This window comes from Cygnus olor, chromosome 14 (genome assembly GCF_009769625.2).
Source record: "Cygnus olor isolate bCygOlo1 chromosome 14, bCygOlo1.pri.v2, whole genome shotgun sequence".
Taxonomy (NCBI): domain Eukaryota; kingdom Metazoa; phylum Chordata; class Aves; order Anseriformes; family Anatidae; genus Cygnus; species Cygnus olor.
In genome coordinates this window covers 8392666-8401716 of record NC_049182.1, presented here as the reverse complement: position 1 = coordinate 8401716, position 9051 = coordinate 8392666, and the positions used below count along the sequence as shown (strand labels likewise).

The 9051-nt window shown below is 44.8% G+C and overlaps 1 long non-coding RNA gene across 1 annotated transcript; it reads left to right on the top strand.

Moving 5' to 3' along the window:
• The first annotated feature begins 227 nt into the window (after positions 1-227).
• LOC121078052 lies at positions 228-8563 on the top strand. Its single transcript, XR_005824439.1, has 4 exons — positions 228-312; positions 1718-1830; positions 6387-6444; positions 7975-8563. It is a non-coding gene; the product is annotated as an uncharacterized LOC121078052 (long non-coding RNA).
• Positions 8564-9051: the final 488 nt, after the last annotated feature.

Here is a 9051-nt window from a genome sequence, read left to right as displayed (position 1 = left end):
GGAAGATGAGAATGTTTATACGAAAAACCATTTCCTTGGCCAAGAAGTTTCTGTATTCCCCTTGCTGCTATTAGAGACATTTGTGTATAAATCAGAGCTCCCAGCCCTGCCTCTCCTTCCATCTGAGCCTACACAGATTGCATAATCCTCTGTTTGTGGCATCATCGTGCGTTGCTATAGAGATAGGGGAAACATCTGCAATGATGATGATGTCAAATCGCTCAGCCAGAAAACTCCAGTATCAAGACAGAGGAGGAAAGGGTCTGTAAACAGAAGCAAAGTATCATCACTAGTAGTCAGCAAAGAGAAGAGGTAATATTATTTATAGACCTTTAAAGGTAAACAGATGTCAGCTCCAAATGAGCACAACTTGAAAGCTTTCTCCAGTGTGAAAGTCCCCAGCTCTGCTCCTTCTTTCAAAGCTTTGCTTCATCAACATGACTTCTCTTTCAATTGCTCTTTTATTCAATGAGCTCTATAAATTTGGGAGTAGTTATGCTGCTACTGCCATGGGAATGTGGCAACCCGATGAATACTTTGTCTCATCTTGTGGCTACGTCTGGGGATGGACTAAGAGTAAAAATGCAGATCCACTACTTATAAGAAATATTTATTTCTCTTATTGCACGCCAGTCTAAGGACAGGAAGGCAGTACAGGCATGACTGTTGTGGGACCCCTAGCCCTGAGCCCACAGGGAGATGCCCAAACTTCAGTTTTCCATAGGAAAAGGAACGTTTCTAGCTCTTGGAAGTGTAGTGCCCTGCCTGTCAGGCTTGGTTCACAGCTCATCCTCACCACCTACACTGGAAGTCCCCAAGGGCACACAATGAGGCCACCCCAGACCATGTTTGGGACCATCTTGCCTATGATCCTGGGGGAACAAAGGCTCAACACACTCATTAACTGAAGGCAAGCTCTTGTTTCTGCCCAGCCCACAGGAACAGCATCAGTTGGACCTGTCCAGCACCTTGAGCCAGACTCTGCAACCTGCAGGGTGAAGACACAGAGCCTGAGGCAGCACCACTAAGGGCAGGCAGGATGGGTGGGAGAGGAGGCCAAGGGAATGGCCCAGCTCTCCTTGTACCACACCATGTATAGCCATCTGTAGTGCCAGGGGGTGAGGGGGGCTTCAGGCCGACAAGGAGTGGGTGTTTTCACATGAGCCTTCACCAGCCAGATGACAAAAGTCACTCAACCTCTCCTCATGGAGCAGGGTTTCAGAACAACAGCAGCCACCAACCTGACCTGCAAATTTAGGAATCACTTTGGTCCCAGCTCAAATTGACCACTTCTGATTTTATCTCCCATTCCTGCCTACATCCAGCTTTTCCACCGGGCCATTCAGTTCAATCAAAACACAGGTTTACAGGACAGTTGAAGGAAGCAGATCTACAAGACAATTATATTCACAGCTTTTCTAAATAGAAGAAAGTAGTGGCTTGGTTTCTTTCCTCCTCAGACTCTTTAATTACCAGGGTATCATGGAATGCCTGCATTGTAATAAAACCCCAGTGTGTATCCAGGTACCAGGGGATTTATTAACTTGCACTCAACACTGGCAATCAGCAGCCAGGGTCAGATGTGCCTGCTGATGATGACATCATCATTTTTGGCAGCTCTTTCCAATGAGCGTTGAGTGAGGTAATGTCCCCAAAATTAAAACTGACAGCAGGATTAATAATGATAGATTCCTCGAGCCTTTTCTTTGTGTTTTAGGTTGGTGTTCTATTTCTTCCATTGGGGGTTGCCAAAAGATCAGCATAACATCCACCCGGCGTTTCAGCACGCCACTGCTGAGAGTGATAGGGGACACTGGAGAGTGTCAGGGGGTGAGTAGGTTACTTCAGCATGGTTTTGTCATGTGAAGATACTGGCTGTATTTTCAATTGGAGATGGGCATGTCTCATGCCACCAGACCAGTTGCCATCCTCATGGACATACTCCCAGAGCTGCAGGTTGGCACAACTGGAAATAGCTCCTGGGAAGGTGCTTGTCAGCAGCCAAGTGGGATGGCTCCTGCTACCTTTGGATTTACATCAAGTTCAGCCGGGGGAAGACTGCATCAGAGTGCGTGCTGCCCCAGCCTCTTAGAATGTCTCCATCTATACACCCCAACGTAACTATCAGGATCATTAAGCCCAGCAAGCCTTGACCAGCACACCCAGGGATGTTTTCAGATTTCAGTGTTAAAAAAAAATTGGAGCAGTTTGCAGGTGGTTTCATCTGTCTGTTCCAGGAGGTTTTGCTTATTTATTTTTGAAGTTTCTGCAAAGTAAAGGGAAAGGAAGGGAAACCCAGGCTGCGGCTGTCACCCTGTGATCAAGCTCGCTCAGCCCAAGACCTCAGCAGCCACAAACCAATGTTGCGAGTGCAGAGCACACACTTCATCCAAACCTGACCCATTGCACACAGGCCTGCTAACATCAGGGCTCACGGACCTCCTTCTATTTAGATAACACAAACCTGGCTCTCTTTTCTGCTCAATTGAATGTCAGATGGAAAGGTCTTCGTGGGATATCCCTGAAATCTGTCACCCACAGCGATAAACAACCATGCCATCACCACGAGGTCCCCAGCATACAACAGACTTATGACTTTGTGCCCAAGAGACAAAACATTCAGGTTTCCACACTCCAGCCCTCACCCTCTTCTCCTCCCACCACTCCCTCTACCTGACCATTTTGCTTCCTTGAATTCTGCTCCGATTCATCTCGTGACATTTCTGTGCTTTTTCTTGCTCTGCTCCAACCACTCACCTGCATCCTCCACTGAGACCAACACAACCAAAAAATAAAGCCTGAACATAAGCCTAAGGTTCAAAGTCAGATTTCTTATGCAAATTTTCCAAACTAGCCAAGAAGAGATTTGAAAAATTAGTGAAGGCAAGTACCTGGGATTTTCATGTTAATTGTGTTCTGTCACAGCAGCAGATGGAGGTGGCCTGGGTATTCATGCAGCCTATTGACAAATTAAATCATCTGAAGGCCATTTTGCATTAAAATGAAGAAAAAGAAAATACTGAAACTATAGGTCTCAAGTAGCTTATATTCACATTAAATAGTACTTACAACCCCTAATAGTCACCTAGCTCAGATAAAATCCAACTCACCAAGGCATTACTCTGCCTGAGCACAAACTACAGACCTGGGCACTTGCTGTGCACTTAAATGGTGTAAAAACAGTATTTTGTCTTTGTGCATAGGTGGGTGGTGTGGTGCACGGAGCAGTCCCTTCTGAATACTCTCATGAAAAACGCAGACCCTCGTAGGACCTACCGCCCTTGAGTTGTCCCCACCCCTTGCTCCGTATTGACGGCAGAGATATACTGCCTCTATATTGCTAAGTCAAAATGAAGACATGGAAATCTGAAATAATGATGGAAGAAATGAGCAAAGTTTTGGTCATTGTTTAATTTGCTCAGAGAACAACCCCACCTAAGATTCCTTTTGCCAGCTCTGACAAAGTGGCCAAAGATAAAGACAAATATGCCTCAGAGATGAAGCACAGCTGTTAAACTAACAGTGAATGAAAAAAAAAAAGCAATAATTTAATTAGTATCTGTGCCCTTTCCATGTTTCTCCCTCCAATGTTATTGGCAAGAAACATAGCTTGAGATTTTAATTTTTCCTATACAGATGTGGCCCTTAAAAAAATCTACCAATAACCTCTTAGGACTCCATTTCTCTAATGATGATAAAGTGCTTTAGTTAATTAAAGCTCACAACATTTCTGAAAGTGTCAAACTAAGCAATGCAGCAGCCTCATCTCAAAACACAGCACTTCCAGAAATGTGTTTGTGGGCTCTGAGCAGCGGATCTCCCCCACACCCTCTGCGTTCATATCAGTTGCAAAGGAACCCCAGGGGAAGATTATATACAAACTGACACAGAAAATGCATTGGAGCCGTTTCTACTGAAAGCATGGGTGGTTTTTGTTGTTGTTGTTTTGTTTTTATAATTTGTGGCTTTAGGGAAAAAAAAAAGGCAAACAGAGTTCTGTTCCCAAAACTAAAATGCTTTGCAAAAATTATCTTGATTTTGCCTGAGGTTACAAGAGAAAATATACTGAAGTTCAGGATGTGACTCTGGTCAAACTTAAGGGGAGAACATGCAGTCAGTCCAGACCCTGATCTTGAGATCTGAGTTTTATATTGCAAACAACTTGGAAAGATTTCTCTTCATGTCAGCGCAGAAAAATCTCAAAATTGCAAAAATGTGGTCACCAGACACGGTTGTAGTTTTACATCCAGCTCTATCATCAGGGAAGTTTGGGTCTGCTTTATGTTTCCCTTTCAGGTAGTAGAGTTGATAGTACAAGCAATTATAAAAATAACGTCTCCAGTCAAAACCTACCCATAACTATTCCTTCATACAGGCATGTACATGCAAATAACATTGTCTCTGTACACATTGAAACCTACTTCATTAAGGAATATGCATGAGATTTGCTGTTAATGCTCTGCTATGCTCCCCATCTTTTTATGAGGAACTCCAAGTAGAAAAACCAGCAAGTTTTTCATCTGTAATGAAACCCTTTAGACAAGGCTACTGTTGAGTGGCTCAGGTATGGCCTCGCTGCATGGTGCTGGTCCTGAGGAACCCAGATTGGTTTGCAGTGGGCAGACCAGCCCATAGCTTTGTACTTGGCTCATGCAGGCTCTGAATCAGCAAATTCATCCAGCCCATCCTTAACTTCAGTCCTGCGTCCCATCCTCTTCCTCTGAGACAAGCATTTTATTTTGATCACCAAGCAGGAGACCGTGCCCTTGGGGGCTGACTGTGGGCAGACCTCTGCGCTGAACCAAAGCCTGCCTGCCTGCTGGGTAACCCCAGCTACTGCTTTGGTTGTGGGCTGCAGAGCTGCTGGGTTGTGGGCTGTGATGTCCCCATTTACCACACCACAGTCAGATGGACAGCAATGTACAGAGAAGTGTCAGACATACACAAAGTCCTCCTTTCCTCACTTCTGAGGAAAACTTTTTATTAGGGGAAAGAGGTCATCTCATCACTTCCACGTTTGCTGACAACCCAGACCCCCTCTGCCAAGCTTCAGCCCCCGTGTGGAGTTTTAATGCTAGATTTAAAAACACGGCAAGCGAGAGCTCGTCTAGGATAAAGAGGCTCAGCAGAGCTACTTACAGGAACATGAATATTGGCAGCCAGGATTTGTACAACCTGCCTGGGAGATAAAGAAGCAAGACCTATCTTCACATCGGGTACCAGCTTCGCTCTTATTCACATTGTGGATCCTGTGGTGGTTTCCTTCACTCCAAAAACCACTAATTTAATGTACAGTACAGTCATTCTATGTGGGGGGAAAGAGAAATTCTTTCTTCCTTCCTGTTGGAAAACTCTTTGGCAGTAACGCTTGGATTGTTTTCTTTGTAAATTATATTCATGCTGTTTTCAAGATGTTTTCCTGACTTTATTGAAATTTGACCAATTTAACGAGTAATGTAGAACTTGTTTCCATGTTAAAAAACTCTCAGAGCTGCTTGGGAATAATTATTAAAACTTCCATGTGTGCAGCAAAGCCAGTCACTTTTGCAAATAGCAAAAACTGACCGTAACAGAAGGACACTGCTCTAACAATAGGCAAAGTAACGCAAAACCCAAGGCCACCAACCTTTGGAGAACAGGGACTGCACTGGCTCTGTGCCAGGAACATTACACTCACACCTGGTTTTCATGCCAAATTCCATTAAAAAAAAAAGTTTTAATCACAGATAGGGGACCAATACAAAGCCCAGAAATCAACGGAGAGGCTCATAAGGAGTCTAAACCTGAATCAGGCTCCAAAGACCTGATCTCCTGCACAGCAGTTGTGCATGCTCCTGACTTCTTCAACTCCCCTTTACCAGTGCTTTGGGGGATCAAGAGACTTGCTGTCAGACCTATTTGATGCAAATATGCATGACAGATAGAGCAGCAGCATACTCACAGTCCACATGACAGCTATGTCCAGCCCAGGAAGCCAACAAGCATCTGCCTAAACTTCAACCCCTTCTGTTTTTGTTGTTGTTGTTTTTTGTTTGTTTGTGTTTTTTTTTTCTAAATACAGAATGACTTTAAACATAAGCGTGCACTTTAAGGGGTTGATAGGCTCGGTGCTCCCCGTCACGCACAGCTACACGTGGTGGCAGCAGTGCAGGGGACCACACCTTCGTGTTTAGGAGCAAAGCACCGGTGCCTCCCCAGCCCCTCTGGGTGAGGGCAGCCCCACCAGAAACCTGCCAGGCAGGTGGGAGATGTCCTTGTTGTTATTCAAGCCAAAAGCCAGAGGCAACCCTCGCTGGTTGTAAAGGATCAGAAGAGAGTGTTGTGCACGGGTAGTTTACAGAACTGAAATACAGAAGCTGACGTTTTTATGACTTTCATAATCTCAGCAGCGAGCAGCGTGTGCCTTGCAGCAGACAGCAGCTCCCCAACACCGTGCACCAACAGGTACGTGGAGAGATGGGGACGCATCCTGGGAACCAGACGGCACACCTGGACACTTCTGCCAGTTCTTCGGGGATGCTATCTGGGCTTTGATGCCCTCACTAACTTAAAATATACCTGGAAATCTTACAGATTTATTTAGCTATAGATTTTGATCCTTTTCCTCCCTGGTGGCTAGAAACACATTCATGTGTACACACACACACACACACACACACACACTCCTCTTTCCTCACCCCTATTTAGTCTCCAAGGCTGGCATTGCAGGCAGTTCTCTGCAGATGGCTTTGAGGTCCTGCTTTCCTCACAGGATCCCCTGTAACACTCTCAGTCCTCATCTCAGATAGAAGAAAAACACAACTGGAGGTTTGGGCAACAGGAATAAAGGGCCAGGCATCTAAACCAATGGCTAAATGAGAGCATTTGTGAATTTATGGGCACTCCCTGCTTTTAGCTACTTCTGTACTGTTAGTTGGCTCAGCATCTCTGAACAAAGCCCTTGTAGCGCTTGCATTTCCTCAGCATCAATAATGTATCCTGCCGGGCTAGGCTGTGCCATGCCGCAGCAAACCGAGCTGCAGGGTGTCACGCTGCTGCCAGCCGGGTGAGGCAGCAGGACTAGATGGGGCTGCTGCAGCTGCAGTGCCATCCGGTGTGGCAGAGCACAAGCTCTGCTCCAAGGGAAGCTCCCTGACTTCATCCTTCCAGAGACTCAGATACATAAAGTGCTCCCCTGCAAGACTCAGCAGCAGTATAGATTCATCTGCCCAGCTGTTACTCATTCAAGATACATTTAAGAGGATATTCTTTAAACACCTTTCAGTCAAAGGGACAAGATGACTCCGCAATCGTTACTCTTGCAAGCAATCATCATGTGAGTGGTTCCCCCTTGCAGGATGAACTGGGATGTTCTTCTTTGCAAGATCCAGGGAGATTTGTTCTTGCAGGGGGCACAGGGTTATTTTTCAGTGCATCATGGAGAGGTGAAGGAAATGATGCTGATGCAAAGTAGTGCCTTTCCTTTCCCCCAGCAAACAGGGCCTGGGTTTTTCAAGGAGATGGCACACACCAATTCGCTGTCAGATGAACTTGGTTTTGATGCCTTTGAAACCCTCTGCCTTAATGCTTGAGATTAACACCAGGCAGATGCTGGCAAAGCCATCAGCTTACTCACCCCACAGAGCAACCAGCAGCATGACTACACCATGTATGTGAGGCTGGCATTTTGGAAGCCATCACACCTTTCCTGCACTCACCCACAGGCTCCCCTTAAAGCCTCAGCACAAACACAGACAAGGGTATCGAAGTTGAGGAGATCTCAGCTCTTCTCAAAAAGGTCCCCCATCAAAAATAAGACAGCAGCTGAACACGTAGCATGTTCAAAAAATAATAATAGTAACAATAAAAGCTGCTTTCCTCTTAGGATTAAAGTGACACTCCATATAGCGTGCTTATTAAAATGCAGTGCTGTTTCAGTGTGAATGGCATTTATACATAAAAAGAAGGTGATTTATTTATCCTCCCTTTCCTCAGGGCCACAGGACAATGCGTGGGCTGGAGAACTTTGCCTGCTGCTTGCCTACGATTCTGGCTGATGAAGCTGAAGTGTATCTGCATCCAGCTGCTTATGCCCTTTGCCTGAATGGAGGTGACACGCAGGGGACAAACAAAGCTTAGTTAAGTTAAGGAGCTATGGGAAAGTAAAACCCCTCAAGGATGGAGGGGGACAGCAGAATTCAGCCAAAACCGTCACATCTTGCTATCAGCTGAGCATTGTCCCGCATTCTCGGCACTGAAACAGTGAAATATTAGGAACCTAAACTATTAGATTCATCAAAGAAAAATTGAAAGGATTTTATGCTTCATTGCAAGCTGCAACACACAGCTCTGCTTGCAACTGCTCCTTAAGGGTGCCACAAGTCTGGGACTCACTGGGAAACTCTCCGTTCACTCACAAATGGGTCTGCAACATTTCACAGCTTTTAAGAGTGAAGTTTATGAATGCCATAACTAATATTTTCAGCGTTCATTCCTCTAGTGCAACGTAAGCCCTTGAGAAGTTCAGACCAGGATCAGAGAAGCAAACACATGCATAGTAACTTGTCTGGAGGAAAAAAAAAAAAAAAATCCCCCCCTCCAAAACAAAAAAAAAACAAAAAAAACAAAAAAAAAACAAGACTTCCTAGCCCAGAAAAAGAAGATTGTCTTAAATCTTTTTTTGACTCCAAATTGCTTCTCTTGTAAGAAGTTTGAGAAATATTGCTTGTGTACATCTGCCTTTGCCATGACTGGAGGTAAAACCACAACTACAGTAAAAAGATTTTTCAGAATTCTTAAATATGAAGGAAAACACCTTCAGGTGTCACATCACATCCTAAGTCACAGTTTGTAAAGTAAAACAACCATGAAAACGGATATTTAATGTTATTAAGATCTTACCTGTTATAGCTGAGAAATATCCCTTTTGCATGAAAAGAAAATAAAAATAAGAGGCAGCTAACAATCCTGATCATCTGCTTTAAGGCTGCTGCTGCTTGGTGAGAAACAGCCTGGCACACTTTACAAGGACAGAAGTCGTGCAAGAGGACTAGAGCTGGTTAAAACCATCAG